The sequence below is a fragment of the Pseudorca crassidens genome, chromosome 2, assembly GCF_039906515.1.
Source record: "Pseudorca crassidens isolate mPseCra1 chromosome 2, mPseCra1.hap1, whole genome shotgun sequence".
Taxonomy (NCBI): domain Eukaryota; kingdom Metazoa; phylum Chordata; class Mammalia; order Artiodactyla; family Delphinidae; genus Pseudorca; species Pseudorca crassidens.
Window position 1 is genome coordinate 77,840,959 of NC_090297.1, and position 21,757 is coordinate 77,862,715.

The 21,757-nt window shown below is 36.6% G+C and overlaps 1 protein-coding gene across 2 annotated transcripts in view; it reads left to right on the forward strand.

Moving 5' to 3' along the window:
• The window catches only part of PKN2 (protein kinase N2), a 128,309-nt gene that overhangs the window by 64,570 nt on the left and 41,982 nt on the right, over window positions 1-21,757 (forward strand). The gene's annotated exons all lie outside the window — the stretch shown is intronic.

Below are 21,757 nucleotides of genomic sequence, written 5' to 3' on the forward strand. Positions count from 1 at the left end.
AGTAGTCATTCCCGATTCCTCCTTTCCCTTCAACCCCTAGCAATCACTATTGGCTTTCTGTTTCTATAGATTTGTCTATTATAGATGTTTCCTATAAATGGAGTTATATAATTTGTGGCTTTCTGTGTCTGACTTCTTTCACTTACTGTACTGTTCAAGGTTCTTTCTTCTTGTAACATGTATGAATATTTCATTCCTTTTTATGGCTAAGTAATATTCTGTTTTACAGGTATATATCTGGTTTTATTTATCTGTTTGATGGACATTTGGGTCGTTTCTACCTTTTGACTACTGTGAATAGTGTTTCTATGAATATTTGTGTGCAGGTTTTTGTTTGAACACCTGTTTTCAGTTATTTAGGGAATATACCTAGATGTATAATTACTAGGTCATATGGTAATTTTATGTTTATGTTTTTGAGGGACCATCAAACTGTTGTCCATGGGGGCTGCATCATTTCACATTGACAGGGGTTCCAATTTCTCCACATCCTCAACAACACTTGTTATTTCCCCCCCTTTTTTTTTTTATTATTGCCATCCTACTAGGTCCATTATTGACAGTGAGGTAGCGAAGTTTCCAACTATTTTTGTAGACTTTCCTATTTCTCCTTTCAGCTATGTAAATTTTAGCTTCATATATTTTCAGGCTCTGTTAAGTGCATATATGTTTATAATTTTTATATCTTCTAAATGTATTGACTATTTTATCAAAATATAATATCCTTTTTCTCCTGTAACAATTTTGGATTTAAAGTATTTTGTCTGACGTTAGAGTACCCACTCCAGCTCTCTTTTGGTTACTGTTTACATGAATATCTTTTTCTATTCATTCTCATTCAGTTGATTGTGTCTTTGGATCTAAAATGAGTCTCTTTTGGACAGCATATAATTGGATCATAGTTTGGGTTTATTTATGTATTTTAATCCATTCTGCCATTCTCTGCCTTTAATTTGAGCCGTTTAATCCATATGTGTTTAAGATAATTACTGATAAAGTGTAATGCAATTCTGATGCTGACTCCGCAGAGTTAGGTCAAATTTCATAGGTTCATGGCACAGTCCCCCACAAGACTGTCCTCGTTTCAGACACAAGCTGCCAGGTTGGAGTTTCCCCAAACACTCACACTTCTGACCAACTGGCTGCAAACTCGGGTTCCTACTACCACCTCATGCTCAGTAATTCCATAGAACAACTCACAGAACTCAGGAAAGCTCTGTATTTACAGTTACAGTTTTCTTACAAAGGCTACAAATTAGGACCAAAGAAGAGACACTTAGGGAGAGATCTGGCAGGGTACCTAAAGTTTCCTTGCTTTCAGCATGCAGCACCCTCTGAGAACATCAATTTGTGTCCCCAGCCAAGAGTCTTACTTTAGCTGTGAGTATTCAGAATTTTTTTTGTGGCTTTATTACATAGGAGTGATTGAATCATTGGCCACTTTGATTGAAGTCAATCTCCAGCCCCCAACCTTTTTCTGAAAGACCAAAGGTCAGGTTGATATGTGGCTCAAAGCATGAGCCCTCTAACTATGTAGTTGGTCTTTATGGTATAGCCAGCGCCCATTCTGGAACTGTGTATGGGCCTACCGAGAGTCACTTTGTTAGCATAAACCCACATGTGGTCTGAGGAGTCCACCATGAATAAGAAAGATGCTGCTATTACTAGGGAAATTGCAAGGGTTTAAAAGCTCCCTCTTAAGAACCAGGGAAATAAACCAGCCAAATTCATTATTATAGAACAAAGAAGCTTACATCGGCCGTTTTGCTAATTGTTTTCTGTAAGTCTTAATCTTTATTTTCCTGAATTCTTTTGCTTTCTTTTGTGTTTGATGGACTTTTTCTAGTTTACCTTTTTTATTCTCTCCTTGTTTCCTTTTCTGTGTGTGTGTGTGTGTGTGTGTGTGTGTGTGTTTCAAATCTTTATTGGAGTATAATTGCTTCACAATACCGTGTTAGTTTCTTTTGCACAACAAAGTGAATCAGCCACATGCATACATGTGTCCCCATATCCCCTCCCTCTTGAGCCTCCCTCCCATCCTCCCTATTCCACCTGTCTAGGTCATTGCAAACCACTGAGTCGATCTCCCTGTGCTATGCTGCTGCTTCCCACCAGCCAACTATTTTACATCCGGTAGTGTATATATGTTGATGCTACTCTCACTTCATCCCAGCTTTGCCCTCCCACCCTATGTCATCAAGTCCATTTTCTATGTCTACCTCTTTATTCTTGCCCTGCAACTAGATTCATCAGTACCATTTTTTTTTCTTTTTAGATTCCATAGATATGCATTAGCATATGTTATTTGTTTTTCTCTTTCTGACTTATTTCACTCTGTATGACAGACTCTAGGTCCATCCACCTCACTACATATAACTCAATTTTGTTTCTTTTTATGGCTGAGTAATACTCCATTATATATATGTGCCCGATCTTCTTTATCCATTCATCTGTTGAGAGACATTTAGGTTGGTTCCATGTCTTGGCTGTTGTAAATAATGCTGCAGTGAACATTGTGGTACATGTCTCTTTTTGAATTATGGTTTTCTCAGGGTATATGTCCAGTAGTGGGATTGCTGTTTCATATGGTACTTTTATTTTTAGTTTCTTAAGGAACCTCCATACTGTTCTCCATAGTGGCTGTATCAATTTACATTCCTACCAACAGTGCAGAAGGGTTCTCTTTTCACCACACCCTTTCCAGCATTTATTGCTTCTAGCTTTTTGTTTGTTTTGTTTTGTTTTGTTTTGTTTGTGGTACACGGGCCTCTCACTGTTGTGGCCTCTCCCATTGCGGATCACAGGCTCTGGACACGCAGGCTCAGTGGCCATGGCTCACAGGCCTAGCCGCTCAGCGGCATGTGGGATCTTCCCAGACCAGGGCACGAACCCATGTCCCCTACATCGGCAGGCAGACTCTCAACCACTGTGCCACCAGGGAAGCCCGCTTCTGGCTTTTTTGATAATGGCCATTCTGACTGGTGGTTGGTGACACCTCATTGTAGTTTTGATTTTCATTTCTCTAATAATTAGTGGTGTTGAGCATCTTTTCATGTGCCTCTTGGCTATCTGTATGTCTTCCTTGGTGAAATATGTATTTAGCTCTTCTGTCCATTTTTTAATTGGATTGTTTGTTTTTTTGATATTGAGCTCCATTAGCTGTTTGTATATTTTGGAGATTAATCCTTTGTCTGTTGTTTCATTTGCAAATATTTCTCCCATTCTGAAGGTTGTCTTTTTGTCTTATTTATGGTTTCCTTTGCTTTGCAAAAGCTTTTAAGTCCCATTTGTTTATTTTTGTTTTTATTTCTTTTTCTCTAGAAGGTGGGTCAAAAAAGATCTTGCTGTGGTTTATGTCAGAGTGTTTTTTCCCATGTTTTCCTCTAAAAGTTTTATAGTGTCTGGTCTTACATTTAAGTCTTTAATCCACTTTGAGTTTATTTTTGCGTATGGTGTTAGGGAGTGCTCTAATTTCATTCTTTTACATGTAGCTGTCCAGTTTTCCCAGCACCACTTATTGAAGAGGCTGTCTTTTTTCCATTGTATGTTCTTGCCTCCTTTGTCATAAATTAGGTGCCCATATGTACGTGGGTTTATCTCTGGGCATTCTATTCTATTCTACCATTGATCTATATTTCTGTTTTTGTGCCAGTACCATAGTGCCTTGGTTACTATAGCTTTGTGCTATAGTTTGAAGTCAGGGAGCCTAATTCCTCCAGCTCCGTTTTTCTTTCTCAAGATTGCTTTGGCTATTCAGGGTCTTTTGTGTTTCCATACGAATTGTAAGATTTTTTGTTCTAATTCTGTGAAGAATGCCCTTGGTAGTTTGCTAGGGATTGTATCGAATCTGTAGATTGCTTTGGGCAGTATAGTCATTTTCACAGTATTGATTTTTCCAGTCCAAGAACATGATATATTTCTCCATCTGTTTGCGTCATCTTTGATTTCTTTCATCAGTGTTTTATAGTTTTCTGAGTACAAGTCTTTCTCCTCCCTAGGCAGGTTTATTCCTAGGTATTTCATTCATTTTGTTTCAGTGGTAAATGGAAGTGTTTCTTTAATTTCTCTTTCTGATTTTTCATTGTTGGTGTATAGGAATGCCAGAGATTTCTGTGCATTAATTTTGTGTTCTGCAACCTTACCAAATTCATTGATTAGTTCTAATAGTTTTCTGGTGGCATCTTTAGGATCTTCTATGTATAGTATCATGTCATCGGCAAATGGTGACAGTTTTACTTCTTCTTTTCCAATTTGTGTTTCTTTTATTTCTTTTTCTTCTCTGATTGCTGTGGCTAGGACTTCCAAAACTATGCTGAATAAGAGTGGTGAGAGTGGACATCCTTGTCTTGTTCCTGATCCTAGTGGAAATGCTTTCAGTTTTTCACCATTGAGAATGATGCTTGCTGTGGGTTTGTCATATATGACCTTTATTTTGTTGAGGTACATTCCCCCAATGCCCATTTTCTGGAGAACTTTTATCATAAATGAGTGTTGAATTTTGTCAAAAGCTTTTTGTGCATCCATTGAGATGATCATATGTTTTTTATTCCTTAATTTGTTAATGTGGTGTATAACATTGATTGATTTGCATATATTGAAGAATCCTTGCATCCCTGGGATAAATCCCACTTGATCATGGTATATGATCCTTTTAATGTGCTGTTGGATTCTTTTTTTTTTTTTTTTAAGTGGCAGTAAAAAATATATGTGGTCAACATTGTTACTTTCACTTGCAAATAAAAGAGTTGGGATGTATAGAAACCTGTACTTAACTTTTTATCAAGAGTACTTATCATCAAATTACTCCCATCCAGGCTTCTGCAGGTCTGGAATTTTCTTTCCACTGGATAGGAGTATGTGGTGGGAATTCCAGTTAACATTTTTATTAAAAAAAAAAAAAAAAAAAGAATCAGCATAGTCAAGTTGTCTTAGTGTTAAGGATTTCTGTTTGCTAGTATTATGATCATCAGTGATATTGGTCTATAATTTTATTTTTTTGTGATGTCTTTTTCTGGTTTTAGTATCAGGGTGATGGTGGCTTTGTAGAATGAATTTGGGCGTGTTCCTTCCTCTGCAATATTTTGGAAGAGTTTGAGAAGGATCAGTGTTAGCTGTTCTCTAAATGTTTGATAGAATTCACCTGTGAAGCCATCTGGTCCTGGACTGTTGTTTGCTGGAAGATTTTTAATTACGGTTTCAATTTCATTACTTGTGATAGGTCTGTTTATATTTTCTAATTCTTCCTGGTTCAGTCATGGAAAATTGTACCTTCCTAAGAATTTGTCCATTTCTTCGTGGTTGTCCGTTTTATTGGCATATAGTTGTTTGTAGTAGTCTCTTATAATCCTTTGTATTTCTGTGGTATCAGTTGTGATTTCTGCTTTTTCATTTCTAATTTTATTGGTTTGTGTCCTCTCTCTTTTTCTTCATGAGTCTGGCTAAGGGTTTATCAATTTTGTTTATCTTCTCAAAGAACCAGCTTTTAGTTTTATTGATTTTTGCTATTGTTTTATTCGTTTCTATTTCATTTATTTCTGCTCTGATCTTTATTATTTCTTTCCTTCTACTGACTTTGGGTTTTCTTTGTTCTTCTTTCTCTATTTGTTTTAAGTGTAGGGTTAGATTGTTTGAGATTTTTCTTGTTTACTGAGGTGAGATCGAATTGCTATATAAACTTCCCTCTTAGAACTAACTGCTTTTGCTGTGTCCCATAAGTTTTGGGTCATCATGTTTTCATTGTCATTTGTTTCTATGCATTTTTAAATTTATTCTTTGATTTCTTCGGTGATCTCTTGGTTATTTAGTAGCGCACTGTTTAGCCTCCATATATTTGTGTTTTTTCCAGGTTTTTTTTCCTGTAATTGATTTCCAGTCTCATAGCGCTGTGGTCAGAAAAGATGCTTGATATGATTTCAATTTTCTTAAATTTTGCGAGGCTTGATTTGTGACCCAAGATGTGATCTGTCCTGGAAAATGTTCCATGTTCACTGAAGAAGAAAGTGTATTCTGCCACTTTTGGGTGGAATGTTCTATAAATATCAATTAGATCCACCTGGTCTATTGTGTCATTTAAAGCTTGTGTTTCCTTATTTATTTTCTGTTTGGATGATCTGTCCATTGGTGTAAGTGGGGTGTTAAAGTACCCTGCTGTTATTGTGTTACTGTCGATTTCTCCTTTCATGGTTGTTAGCATTTGCCTTATGTATTGAGGTGCTCCTATGTTGGGTGCATAAACATTTATAATTGTTATATCTTCTTCTTGGATTTATCCTTTGATCTTTATGTAGTGTCCCTCCTTTTCTCTTGTAACAGTCTTTATCTTAAAGTCTATTTTATCTAATATGAGTATTGCTACTCCAGCTTGCTTTTGATTTCCATTTGTATGGAATATCTTTTTCCATCCCTTCACTTTTAGTCTGTATGAATCCCTAGGTCTGAAGTGGGTCTCTTGTAGACAACATATATATGGGTCTTGTTTTTGTATCCATTCACCCAGTCTGTGTCTTTTGGTTGGGGCATTTAATCCATTTACATTCAAGATTATTATCGATATGTGTGTTCCTATTACTGTTTTCTTAATTGTTTTGGGTTTGTTTCTGTGGGTCTTTTTCTTTTGTGTTTCCCACCTAGAGAAGTTTCTTTAGCATTTGTTGTAAAGCTGGTTTGCTGGTGCTGAATTCTCTTAGCTTTTTTTTTCTCTCAAAAGCTTTTGACTTTTCCATCAAATCTGAATGAGATCCTCGCTGGGTAGAGTAATCTTGGTTGTAGGTTTTTTCTCTTTCATCACTAAGTGTATCATGCCCGTCCCTTCTGGCCTGCAGAGTTTCCACTGAAAAATAAGCTGATAACCTTTTGGGGATTCCTTGTATATGTTATTTGTTTTTCTTCCCTTACTGCTTTTAATATTTTTTCTTTGAATTTAATTTTTGTTAGTTTGATTAATATGTGTCTTGGTGTGTTTTTCCTAGGGTTTATCTTGTATGGGACTCTCTGTGCTTCCTGGACTTGGGTGACTATTTCCTTTCCCATGTTAGGGAAGTTTCCCACTATAATCTCTTCAAATATTTTCTCAGACCCTTTCTTTTTCTTTTCTTCTTCTGGGACCCCTATAATTCGAATGTTGGTGCATTTAATGTTGTCCCAGAGGTCTCTGATACTGTCCTCAAGTCTTTTCATTTCTTTTTCTTTATTCTGCTCCTTGGTAGTTATTTCAACTGTTTTGTCTTCCATCTCACTTATTTGTTCTTCTGCCTCCGTTATTCTGTTACTGATTCCTTCTAATGTATTTTTCATTTCAGTTATTGTGTTATTCATCTCTGTGTGTTTGTTGTTTAGTTCTTCTAGATCTTTGTTAAACATTTCTTGTAGTTTCTCAATCCATGCCTCCATTCTATTTCTAAGATTCTGGATCATCTTTACTATCATTACTCTGAATTCTTTTTCGGATAAGTTGCTTATTTTCTCTTAATTTATTTGGTCTTGTAGGTTTTTACCTTACTCCTTCATTTGTGACATATTTTTTTGGCATCTCATTTTTTTATTATTATTATTAGTGGGATTGTGTTCCTGTCTTACTGGTTATTTGGCCTGAGGCTTCCAACGCTGGAGTAGGCTATTGGGTAGAGCTGGGTCTTGGTGTTGAGATGAGGATCTCTATGAGACCTCACTCTGATGAATATGCCCTGGTGTCTGAGGTTCTCTGTTTGTCCAGTGGTTTGGACTCAGAGCTCCCACTGCAGGAGCTTCCACTCGACCCTGGGCTCGCAAATCAAGATCCTGCAAGCTGTGTGGGGTGGCAAAAAAAAAAAAAAGTAACAAAGTAAAAAATAAAATTAGACTATGAAACTAACAGATATGTTATTAGAAAGAATGTAAAAATAAAAATATAGATGAATCAACACCCAGAAGGTACATCAGTACCACAATCATAAAAAAGAGGAGGAGGGAAAAGAAATAAAAAAAGGGGTGAGGGGCGTGGGAGGCCTTGGCTGTGGAGAGTGGAGCCTAGGCAAGGGTGAGGTTTGGGCAGTGGGTGGGGCCAATGCTCAGGACCCAAAGGGCTAGAAAAGGCCCTGGGGGCTGTGGGGGGTGGAGCTTAGGTTCAAGGAACAGAAGGGGCCCAGGTATGTCCCCCACCCCTGGCCTCAGAGGTCAGGGCACCTCACCGGGGAGCCCAACAGGCTTCCTGCTCGAGTGGGCAGGACAAACGCCCTCTCCTCTCCTGCTCCTCCAGTCTGGAGTCTGGGAGGGCTCCTCCCGCTTGCCTCTCCTGATCCCCCCATCCTCCCTCCTATGCCCCCAAGGACCCACATAGCCTGGAGGGGCCCTGGAGGGCAGGTGATTGGCCTGGGAGTTCCGCAGGCTCCCCAAACCTGAGTGGGCTGGCCAATTGCCCTCCCTCTTCTCCCGCTCCTCCCAAAGGGCACCTCCTGCCTTCTTTTCCTTTCCTCCCCTTGGCCTCCTTCCTATGCCCCCAAGGACCCAGGCAACCTGGAGGGGGCTTTGAGGGCAGGGGATTGGCCTGGGAGCTCAGCAGGCTCCTGGGGCCCCAGTGGGCAGGGCAATCGCCCTCCTCCCCTCACCCACTCCTCCCAGGGTGCCCCTCCCACCTGCCTCTCCTAATCTCCCCAGCCTCCTTCCTATGCCCCCAGGACCCACGTTGCCTGTATGGGGCTTTGGAGGTGGGGGAACCGGCCTGCCTCTCCTGATCTCCCCGGCCTCAGGAGGGCTGATCTTGTCTGGCCTCTACTTCTTCTCTCCCCTTGGTCCCCCTACGTCCTACCAGTTCACTCTGGGGTTCCTCCCATGTCCTTGAGGGTCAGAGTCCCCCACCAGCGACTGGCAGGCACCCTAGTTGTGGGAAGACGCTAACTCTGTGTCTTCCCACAATGCCATCTTGACTTCTTCCCCCTTTTCTGTGTATTTTTAAATTACTTTCTTAGTGGTTACTCTAATGGTTACAGTTAACAACCTAAATTTATCACAGTAGCCTACAAAAGCTCTGCTCCTATACAGCTGTGCCTCCCCATCGTTATATTTTTGTTGACACAGATTATGTCTTTATACATTGTGTGCCCTTTATATTATATTATTATATATTAGATTATAATCATTGTTGTATGCATTTGTTTTTTAAGTCATACAGGAAACAAAGTTACAAATTGAAAATATAGTAATACTGGCTTTTTAATTTACCTAGTTAGTTTTACTGGTGTTATTTTTTCTGTGATTTCAAGTTACTGTCTAGTGTCCTGTCATTTCAATCTGGTTGACTTGTTTTAGCATTTCTTCTAGGAAGGTCTACTAGTGATAAGCTCCCTTAACTTTTGGGAATCGCTTATTTTCTTCATTTTTGAAGGTTAGTTTTGCATTTATAGAATTCGTTGACAAGCTTTTTTCTTTCAGCATTCTAAAAATTTCCTCCCAGTCCCTCCAGGCCTTTATGCTGTCTGATGAAGAATCAACTTTTAAACTTATTGAGGATTCTTTCTAAGTGACGAGTTGCTTCTCTCTTGCTGCTTTCAATATTCCCTTTTGTCTTTGGTTTTCACAATTTGATTATAATGCATCTCAGAATGGTAATTTCTTTTGAGTTTTTTTACTTGAATTCTTTGAGCTTCTTGATGTGCAGATTCATGTCATTAATCAGATTTGGGAAGTTTTCTGCCATCATTTCTTCACATATTCTTTCTGCCATTTTCTCTCTTCTCTCCTTCTGAGATCCCCATAATGTGTATTTTTGTAGTCTTTATGGTATCCCAGAAATCGCCTAGTCTCTGGTTTTTTTTGTTTATTTGTTTGTGTAGAACAAATGTTTATTGATGTACAGACATTTTGAGGGGGGCTCAGAGACAGATGTAAACACAGAAACAAGCATCAGCTTTCATGAATATCAAATATTATGAAGCAGAGACAAGCAGCAGAACTCAGGGAGTCCTCCCACCAGCAACTTCCCATGAGCCTGTTCATAAACATGAACACCAAGATCTCTCCCAAAACCTATCTTTAGTAGAGCTCAAAGAGAAGTTCTCATGAAGTCTCTTAACATATTAAGCCAGGTATCAAATTAGTTAGGTCGATTGCAAATCATTTTTAAGTCTATTGAGTTTTACCTTCTGTTTGCTTTGCTTTGTCTTGTTTTTAATTAGTAGCATACACATTTAGTTTTATGTCTTACTGATCAACTTACTCTTATCATTATAAATATTTCCTTTTATCTCTGAAAATAGACTTACAGTTTACTTTGTCTGATATTAGTAGAGCCATACTATCCTTTTTATGCCTAAGGTTAACCTAATGAAGTTTTCCATCCTTTTATTTTCAACCTGTTTGTTCTTTTCTACTTAAAGTGATATATTTTATGTACATCATATAGATGTCTCTTTTTATCTAATCTGAAAATCTAATTGAAGTTGTTAGTCTTATATTTTTTAACAGCTTTATTTGTATACATTAACTGCACGTATCTGATATGTACAATTTGATAACTTCTGTCATATCAACCCTCAAAAGTTTCCATGTACCCTTTATAAACTGTCCTTTTAATATTATTTTTGATATTTATTTAACTCTTCAATTCTTGATGTTTGAATTGCATTTACTCTTTTTTCTCTGTTCATCCTTTCCTTCTCTTTGTAGTTGTTTTTGAAGCAAATAGTTCCATTATTCCTTTTCATGTCCCATAACAGTGTTTTAATTACGCCTGTGCATGTGTGTGGTGTGTTTATTGCTTACTTTAGAGATTCAAGTATGCATATTGAACTTATTACAGTCTGTGATCACAGTGTACTCTCTTACTTCCAAATCTGTTTAAAAATTTTATGGAGAAATATTTGCAAATTCTTCCACTTCACCCTGTTTATCCTCATTGTAATATATTTTACTTCTACCTGTGCCTTAATCTGCAGCTGACCCTTGAACAACACTGGGGTTAGGAGCACCAACCTTCTGTGCAGTCACAAATCTGTATATAACTTCACAGTCAGCCCTCCATGTCTGTGGACTCAACCAGCTGTGGATCATACAGTACTGTAGTTATGTATGTAGTGAAAAAAAATTCATGTATAAGTGGACCTGCACAGTTCAAACCCATGTTGTTCAAGGTTCCACTGTACATCTTCTAGTGTTGTTTTTACTTAAAGAGCTAAGAACTTTAAGGATATACATGATCCGTGGTTAATTGAATCTGTGAGTGTGGGATTACAGATATGGAGAACCTACTGTTAAGTTACATGTGGATTTTCGACTGCAAGAAGGGTCAGTTCCCCTAACCCCCACATTATTCAAGGGTCAACTCTAATTTACTTCGTTACAAAGTATTTTTCCAAAAACAAAACAAAACATTGTTCTTTATATCTAATGGCTCATTTATCCTTACTGTTATTCTTCACTTATTCTTGTTGTACTTGAGATTTCCTGTTAGAATTTTCCTTTAGCCCTTAGCCATTTCTTTTAGCATTTATTGTAGTGAAGATGTGGTAGAGTCTAATTTTTCCACTTTTTTCTTGTTTATTTCATCTTCATTTTTAAAGAATATTGTCGGTAGAAAACCTTTATAGGTGTTTTTTTCCTTTCAGCTCTTTAAAAATGTGATTTCATTGTCTTCTAGCTTTCCTCTTTGTATTGGGCTGGCCAAAAGTTTTGTTTGTTTTTTTCCATAAGATGGCTCTAGTAGCACTTAGTTGTCGTTAACTTCATTCAAAACAATTTTGTTAGCTTGTATGTGCAGCTGTTATATCAGCCTGCATTTTAAAAACGACTTATCAAAATTGGTGAATTTTTGTGTAGCCATTTTAATATTGAAGATGGAAGAAAAAAACAACATTTTTGGCATATTATCCTTTATTATTTCAAGAAAGGTTAAAACACAACTGAAATGCCAGTGCGGTGTATGGAGAAGGTGCTGTGACTGATGAAACATGTCAAAAATGGTCTGCAAAATTTCATGCTGGAGATTTCTCACTGGATGATGCTCCATGGTCAGGTAGACCAGTTGAAGTTGATAGCGATCAAATCGAGACATTAATTGAGAAGAATCAACGTTATACCACACGGGAGATACCCAACATACTCAAAGTAACCAAATAAAGTGTTGACAATCATTTGCACCAGCTTGGTTATGTGAATTGCTTTGATGTTTGGGTTCCACATAAGTTAAACAAAAAACCCCTTCTTGACCATATTTCTGCCTGCAATTCTCTACTTAAACGTAATGAAAGTGTTCCATGTTTAAAACAAATTGTGATGGGCGATGAAGAGTGGATATGTACAATAATGTGGAACAGAAGACATCATGGGGCAAGCAAAATGAACCACTACCAACCACACCAAAGGCTAGTCTTCATCCAAAGAAGGTGATGTTGTATATATGGTAGGATTAGAAGGGAGTCCTCTATTATGAGCTCCTTCCAGAAAACTAAACGATTAATTCCAGCAAGTACTGCTCCAGTTAGACCAACTGAAAGCAGCACTTGATGAAAAGTGTCCAGAATTAGTCAACAGAAAACACCATGGTCTTCCATCAGGATAATGCAAGACCGCATGTTTCTTTGATGACCAGGCAGAAACTGTTACAGCTTGGCTGGGAAGTTCTGATTCATCTGCTGTATTCACCAGATGTTGCACCTTCATATTTCCATTTATTTAGGTCTTCACAAAATTCTCTTAATGGAAAAAAATTTCAATTCCCTGGAAGACTGTAAAAGGTACCTGGAACAGTTCTTTGCTCAAAAAGATAAAACATTTTGGGAAGATGGAATAATGAAGTTGCCTGAAAAATGGCAGAAGGTAGTGGAACAAAAGGGTGAATATGTTGTTCAATAAAGTTCTTGGTGAAAGTGTGAAATGTGTCTTTTATTTTTATTTAAAAACCGAAGGCACTTTTTGGCCAACCCAATATTATGAGAAGTCAGCTGTAGTTCCTATCAATGTTTCCCTTCATGTAATGTCCCTCATTCCCCAGTTATTGAAGTAACATAGAATTACATTGAATTTTCTTCATTTTTTTTCTTTCTGTTCCTAAGACTGGATACTTCAGTTCAACTATCTTTAAGTTTTCTTATTCTTCTGGATGCTCAAATCTGCTGTTGAACATCTCTAGTAAACTTTTAAAATTCCAGTTAGCATACTTTTCAACTCCAGGATTTCTATTTGGTTCTTATTTATAAATTCTCTATTAATATTCCCTATTTGTTGAAATACTATTCTGTCTTTTTCCTTTTGGTTTCTTTTAGGTCTTTGACCACATATAAGCTTTGACCATATGTAAGACAGTGGGTATGGAGTCTTTGTCTAGTAAATCCAATGTCTTCCTGAAGGATGGTTTCTGTGAATTTCTGCTTTTCTTGTGAATTGGCCATACTCTCTTATTTCTGTGCTTGCCTCATAATTTTTTATTGAAAGCTGGATATGTTGAGTATTATAATGTGTAACTGGAAGATACTCCCCTTTTCTATAATTTCTTATTGCTCTTTGAAACAGGGTGTAGTTGTTTAGTGACTTTATTTGTTAAAGACTGTATTTTTTGTCATGTGTGGTCACTGAAGTCTCCATTAAGTTAGTGGTCAACTAGTGTTTTGACAGACTTTTTTTTTTTTCTTTAATTGGAGTATAATTGCTTTACAATGTTGTGTTAGTTTCTGCTGTAAAACAAAGTGAATCAGCTATATGTATACATATATCCGCTCACTCTTGGACTTCCCTTCCCCCCTCCCCCCCATCCCACCCATCTAGGTCATCACAGAGCACCGAACTGAGCTTCCTGTGCTATACTGCAGGTCCCCACTAGCTATCTATTTTACACATGGTAGTGTATTTATGTCAAACCTCATCTCCCAATTCATCCCACCTTCCCCTTCCCCCTCTGTGTCCACACGTCCATTCTCTATGTCTGCATCTCTATTTCTGCCTTGCAGAAATAGATTCATCTGTACCATTTTTCTATGTTCCACATATATGCATTAATATACGATATTTGTTTTTCTCTTTCTGACTGACTTTACTCTGTATGACAGACTCTGGGTCCATCCACATCTCTACAAATGACCCAATTTGGTTCCTTTTGATGGCTGAGTAATATTCCATTGTATATATGTACCATATCTTTATCCATTCATCTGTTGATGGGCATTTAGGTTGTTTCTGTGTCCTGGCTATTGTAAATAGTGCTGCAATGAACATTGGGGCACATGTGTCTTTCTGAATATTGGTTTTCTCAGGGTATATGCCCAGTAGTGGGATTGCTGGGTCATATGGTAGTTCTATTTTTAGTTTTTTAAGGGACCTCCATGCTGTTCTCCATAGTGGCTGTATCAGTTTACATTCCCGCCAATAATGCAAGAGGGTTCCCTTTTCTCCGCACCCTCTCCAGCATTTATTGTTTGTAGATTTTTTGATGATGGCCATTCTGACCAATGTGAGGTGATACCTTATTGTAATTTTGACTTGCATTTCTCTAATAATTAGTGGTGTTGAGCATCTATCTATTCATGTGCCTCTTGGCCATCTGTATGTTTTCTTTGGAGAAATGTCTATTTAGGTCTCTGCCCATTTTTTGATTGCGTTGCTTGTTTTTCTTGATATTGAGCTGCATGAGCTGTTTGTATATTTTGGAGATTAATCCTTCGTCAGTTGCTTCATTTGCAAATATTTTCTCCCATTCTGAGGGTTGTCTTTTCATCTTGTTTATGGTTTCCTTTGCTGTGCAAAAGCTTTTAAGTTTAATTAGGTCTCATTTGTTTATTTTTATTACTCTAGGAGGTGGGTCAGAAAAGATCTTGCTGTGATTTGAGTGTTTCAAACACTTCAAAACACTTCAAAGAGTGTTTTTCCTGTGTTTTCCTCTAAGAGTTTTATAGTCTCCAGCCTTACATTTAGGTCTTTAATCCATTTTGAGTTTATTTTTGTGTATGGTGTTAGGTAGTGTTCTAATTTCATTCTTTTACATGTAGTTATCCAGTTTCCCCAACACCACTTATTGAAGAGACTGTCTTTTCTCCATTGTATAGTCTTGCCTCCTTTGTCATAGATTAGGTGACCATGGGTGTGTGGGTTTATCTCTGGATTTTCTATCCTGTACCATTGATCTATATTTCTGTTTCTGTACCAGTACCATACTGTCTTGATTACTATACTTGTAGCATAGGCTGAAGTCAGGGAGCCTGATTCCTCCAGCTCCGTTTTTCTTTCTCAAGATTGCTTTGGCTATTCGGGGTCTTTTGTGTTTCCATACAAATTGTAAAATTGTTTGTTCTAGTTCTGGGGAAAATGCCCTTGGTAATTTGATAGGGATTGCATTGAATCTGTAGATTGCTCTGGGTAGTGTAATAATTTTCACAGTATTGATTCTTTCAATCCAAAAACATGGTATATCTCTCCACCTATTTGTATCATCTTTAATTTCTTTCATCAGTGTTTTATAGTTTTCCGAGTACAGGTCTTTTGCCTCCTTAGGTAGGTTTATTCCTAGGTATTTTATTATTTTTGTTGTGATGGTAAATGGGATTGTTCCCATAATTTCTCTTTCTGATCTTTCATTGTTAACGTATAGGAATGCAAGAGATTTCTTGCCTTAATTTTGTATCCTGCAGCTTTACCAAATTCATGGATTAGCTCTAGTTTTCTGGTGGCATCTTTAGGATTTTCTATGTATAGTATCATGTCATCTGCAAACAGTCACAGTTTTACTTCTTTTCCAATATGTATTCCTTTTATTTCTTTTTCTTCTCTGATTGCTGTGGCTAGGACTTCCAAATGCCTGCAAGCAGAAAGAAAATTTGCCATGTTTGCAGCTGAATTCTGTGTTTGTGTGCCAAGGCATACCTTCAGCATTCACCCAGGCATTTTGCAACTCTGCCTTTGCTTGCACAGAGCTTGAAGATCTGCCAGATGTGAGAGCTTAGGGCCTTTTCAGATCTCTTCTGAGTATGTCTCCTTTTGCATCTAGCCTTCTAGTTTTCCAGTAACACGTGGAAACATTGCAAAGCTCTTATTCCTTAAAACAGTTTACTCCCTAGCTTTTCGCCAAGACTCTAGGATGTCTATTAAACAATATAGACAACTGATATCCTTTGCTCCTGGCTTCAGTGGTTGTTTCATTTGCCTTTCATTTGCCTTTAAATGCCCTCCACTTAGCTATTTCTCTGAGAGATTTCTTAGGTGAAAAAAAGATAAACCCTTTCTGTTAGTCCTTCAGGGAGCCTTCAGAGAGGTCAAAGCAGGCATCCACAGTTCTTTGAGTATGAAGTCTTCTCTGCTCCCTCTGGCACTGGGACCCTGTACCAGGAATGCAGCCTGCTATCTTCAGGACTATCACCAAACCATTAGGGGTTGGGGGGAGGAGGGATGAAGCAAAGATAAAGTAAAATGCCAGAAAGCTCTCCTACCAAGTATTCATTGCATTGTTTGATCAAGCATTTGTTTGGTTGCAGTAAACCTTTGTTTCCCAGATTTTTGTTCAAGTTGATTATAAGTAGTTTCCCGGTTTTATTTGTTTGTTTTCCTGTGTTTCTGTGGAGAAACTGCCTTTGGAGTTTGCAACTCTAGCATTTTCTTACCATTACCTACAAAGGTTTTTATGGCCCATGTGAATGTGGCATATTTTTGATACACAGGCCTCCCTCTTCTCCAGGAATCCTTAAATTATCTTATCAATATGAATGTCAGAGAGGGCTTTACCTTAAAAACAATCGTCATTAAATATTTTGAGGATATGAAAGTGTTCTTCAGAATTGCATAGCATACTATCACATTTTAGTACTTTTGGGTACCATTAATCAGCTTTATATTATGGCAGACTTTTACATTCAACCTTGAAGGAGAAATTTACAGTTGAACAATGCTGTTGCCACTATTAAGATCAGTTTAAATCTGCAGTTACCAAATTGAGTTCCTAAATCTGAGGTACCCTGGGATGCCAAAATGAATTCACGAGGGTACAACAGGATATTTTAAGTTTTTGAGGGAAACACAGTATTACTTCACTTCCTACCATCATCATTAATCTACTGGCTTCAAGGTAGTTGGAGTTTCAGCATTAGGTCGAATGACATGCCTTCTGATTATGTCACATATTGATGAAGCTGGGTGTTCCTGGTTTTTCCTTCACTGCTATAATGATAAATACTATGGGAAATCAATGTGGAATAGAAGATAAGGGTGACACTTTCAAATCTAATCCCAAAGTTTGATAAGTTACACAGTGCCCAATAGATACACACATCTCATTAGGAAGTGATCATGGTTATTTAAGAATGAAATAAGATTACTTTTTTCTTTCAAATTACGTGTATTATTTTTCAAATAGTTATTAATTTGTTACAATATCTTATGAAACAGAACTGTTAGGTACATTGTTCAGACTAGAAGCACAATGAAAAAATTGAGACATTAGGGTATCATGAAACGAGAAAGCTTGGGAACCTCTGTTCTAAATTCTCCATTGTATTTTAAATATTTATTATTTAAAGCATTTATCTTATGAGGTATCACCTCACACTCGTCGGAATGGCCATCATCCAAAAAATCCATAAGCAGTTAATGCTGGAGAGGGTGTGGAGAAAAAGGAACCCTCCTACATTGTTGGTGGGAATGTAAACTGGTACAGCCACTATGGAAAACAGTATGGAGGTTCCTTAAAAAACTGAAAATAGAGCTACCATATGATCCAGCAATCCCACTGCTGGGCATATATCTGGAGAAAACCATAATTCAAAAGATACATGCACCACAATATTCACTGCAGCACTATTTACAATAGCCAGGACATGGAAGGAACCTAAATGTCCATCAACAGAGGAATGGATAAAGAAGATGTGGTCCATATGTACAGTGGAATATTACTCAGCCATAAAAAAAGAACGAAGTAATGCCATTTGCAGTGACATGGATGGACCTAGAGATTGTCATATTAAGTGAAGTAAATCAGACAGAGAAAGACAAATATCATGATATTGCTTATATGAGGAATCTAAACAAAGGGTACAAATGAACTTATCTACCAAACAAATAGAGTTACAGACGTAGAAAACAAACTTATGGTTACTGGGGGAAAGGGGGAGTAGGGATAAATTGGCAGATTGGGACTGACATATACACACTACTATATATAGAATAGATAACTAATAAGGACTTACTGTATAGCACAGGGAACTCTACTCAGTACTCTATAATGGCCTATATGGGAAAAGAATCCAAAAAGAGTGGATATATGTATATGTATAGCTGATTCATTTTGTTGTACACCTGAAATTAACACAACATTTTAAATCAGCTGTACTCCAATTAAAAAAATAAGTAAATAAAATAAAGCATTTATGTTTCCAGCCACATCTTCTATAACTCCTACCATGAATCTTCTATTACAATTAATCTGGTTAGTGCAGAGTGCCTATTTAATGTCTTTGACTTATTATCCATTTCTTACTATTTTTTTTTAAAATCAAAACTGGGATATAGACCTATGAAGACCTTGTCGTCTACCTACATGTAATCTTAACCCCTATCACAAGATACTTTATACACTCAGTAGATATTTGGTAAATGTCATTTGATAATAAGGCAGGGACTGTACATCCAAGTTTCACCATCTTATGGCTCAGGGCTGAACATGTTTTTAATATTCAAGAATTTCAGAATGATCTGTTGGTTAAAATATCGTTGTTACTTTAGAAAAGTAATAAAGCCGCATTTTTGAAAATCAGCTGATATGGCTGGAAATTATTTTCCTTTTCTATTCTGGTTGGCTGCTCTTCCCAACTCTTTAACCTCTTTTTAGTTCTCTCTTTCCTTGTTCTTCATTCCCTTAATGAACTTTACTCATAGTGATGTAAATCACCAGTCTAAAAGTAAGTATCTTATAATTCTTAAGATATTTTTTTTTAAATTCCTTTAAAAATTAAAAATTTTTTTTTTTAAAATTCCTTTATCTACCAGACCTTAAACTAAATATGGAGTTAACTAGGAAGAGAAATAGTAGTGGTATTAATAAAGGATTAGACATGATAAAGTGTTAGCATAGATAAGTAGTAGGAGTATTTACTGGCCTGAGTTTTTACTGTATGCTATTATTTGTGGTTTATCTCATTTATACTCTGGTTTCTTTCGTGGTTGTATGATTATAATACTAAAATTTGCAAATTACTTTGATATAAAGTATAATTTAATTTTTAGTCCAAATTTTGAGACATTTACTAGTTTTTATAAAAGAAGATTCCTCAGAATTAAAGAAAAGTTAATTGTACCAAGATGAAATACTGAATTAGTAAAATTGATATAAAACAGTTTTTCCAGAAAGTTAAAAGAAATAAAAAAGTATTTAGTCCTAATGGAATTTTAGCTATTGCTTATGAATACAAACATTTATTTTTTGGATTTGCTTGTTTTTAAAATTTCATATTATGGGTCATAAAAGTAAAAAATGTAATTTTAAGCCACTTCTTACATGGTTATATGCAATAGCAATTGTGTCACCTCATAAAAGAAAGAAACTTCTAGATAATAAAGATCTTAAATCCCTCCAGGTTTTATTCCAAATGAAAGCAGGTGTTGAACATTGTCATCTCCTAATACATTGAAATTACTAAAATCTTTAATAAGCTATATGCTACCGGGGTTTGAAGTAGTAACCAGATGTTTACAGTTTTCCCAGGATGACTTTTACATCTGAGCATTTATAGTGGAAATGAACTAAGTTTGCTACCTTAACAACAACAAAAAAACAAATAAAACACACAGACACAAGTTGCTTCTTTTGAACCAGAATTGAAATGATTTCCGTTATACTTAATCTGCCTTAATACTTTACAGTAAGATAAGATTTCCATAGCCTAACCAAACGTAAGATTGAAGTTTCCCCTCATGTTTAGAATCTTTATTGGGACATAATTTATACACTATAGTATATAAATTTTCACCGATTTTAAGTATAGTTTTAAATTTTTAGGAAATACATATACTTGAGCCACCATTATCAATATCCAGTTTTTAGAACATGTTTTATTGCACATATTTAAAGTGTATAATTTGACAAGTTTTGTCATCTATTTAAAGTCTTGAAACTATTACCACAATCAAGATAATTATATCCATCATCCCCAAAAGTATCCTCGTGTGCCTCTATGTAATCTCTCTTTCTTGCTCTTCTCATGCTTTCCTTCCCCACACCTGTCCCCAGGCAATCACTGGCTTGTTTCTGTCACTAGATATTAGTTTTCACTTTGTAGAATTGTATATAAATTGAATCATACAGTGCATACTCTTTTTTTTGTTGGGGGTGGGAATCTGGCCATTTCACTCTGAATAATTCCTTTGATATTTGTCTATGTTGCATGTATCAGTAGTTCTTTTCTGTTTATTATTGGTAGTATTCAGTTGTGTGAATATACCATAACTAGTTTATCCATTCACCTGTGATTGATACTTGGGTTGTTTCCATTTTGTACTTTTTTCAAATATAGCTGCTAATAAGATCCCTGTATAGTTTTTGTGTAAACATAGATTTCACTTCACTGGGATAAATACTTAGGAATTGTGTGGATGGATCACATGGTAATTTGCTGATAATGGGTTCTTTATCCATTTTTATATTTGAAAAAGCTTCATTTTTGAAAGAAATTTTCAGTAGACTTAGAATTTTAAGTTCATGGTTTGTTTCCTCAGTACTTTAAAGATATTGCTTCTCTGTCTTGCTTTCATTGTTTCTAATGAGAAATCTGCTGCTGTCCTAATCTTATATGTACATGTCATTTTTTCTGGCTGCTTTTAATACTTTCTCTTATTGTTTGTTTTGAGAAATTTGATTATGTTATGCTTTGGTGTAATTTACTTATTTTTCTTTTGCTCGGTGTTCATTGAACTTCTTGGATACTTCTTAGGTTTATAGTTTTCACTACATTAGGCAATTTTTCAGTCATTATTTTTTCAAATATATTTTCTGTTCCCTATCCTCTTTGCTTTTCATCAGGGACTTCAAGTACACATGTATTAGGCCACTAGAAGTTAAACTCACAGCTCACATATGTGCTGGGTTTTGCCCTCCAAATCTTTGCTTTCTGTCTTCTATTTTTGATCATTTCTGTTGCGCTGGCTTCAAGTTCAGTAGCCTCTACTTTTGCAATGTGTAATGTGCCACCAATCCCATCCAGTTTTGGGGTTTTTAAGAAGAATCTCAATGTTATTTTCATCTCTAGAAATTTGTTTTGTGTTTTTCTGACTTCTTCAGTGTCCCTGTTCAACTTTTTGAACAGATGGAATATATTTATAATAACTGTGTGAATGTGTGCTAATCCTAACATTTATATCAGTTTTGTATTGGTTTTCATTTTATTTTTTTAATGGGTCCCACTTTTCTGTTTCTTTGCTTCCCTGGTGTGATAGACAGAATATTAAGAATGACCCCCAGAATCCCTCCCCCATGAATATGATGGGGTATCACTTCTGTGATAATATTACATTACATGGCAAAGGAGATTTTTGCATATGTAATTTAGGTTACTAATCAGTTGACTTTGAGTTATCGTAAAGGACAGTTATATGGGTGGGCTTAATAAAATCACATGAGCCCCTTAAAAGTAGAAAATTTTCTCTGGCCAGTGGCAGAAGGGGAAGTCAGATATGAATCATAAAAAGGATTTTATGTGCCATTGCTGGCATAGAGATGGGGGGGCGGTCACATGACGAGGGATGCAGGTCCACTCTAGAACTTGAAAACAGCCCCTGGCTGTCAGCCAGCAAGGAAATAGGATCCCTATTCTTACAGCTG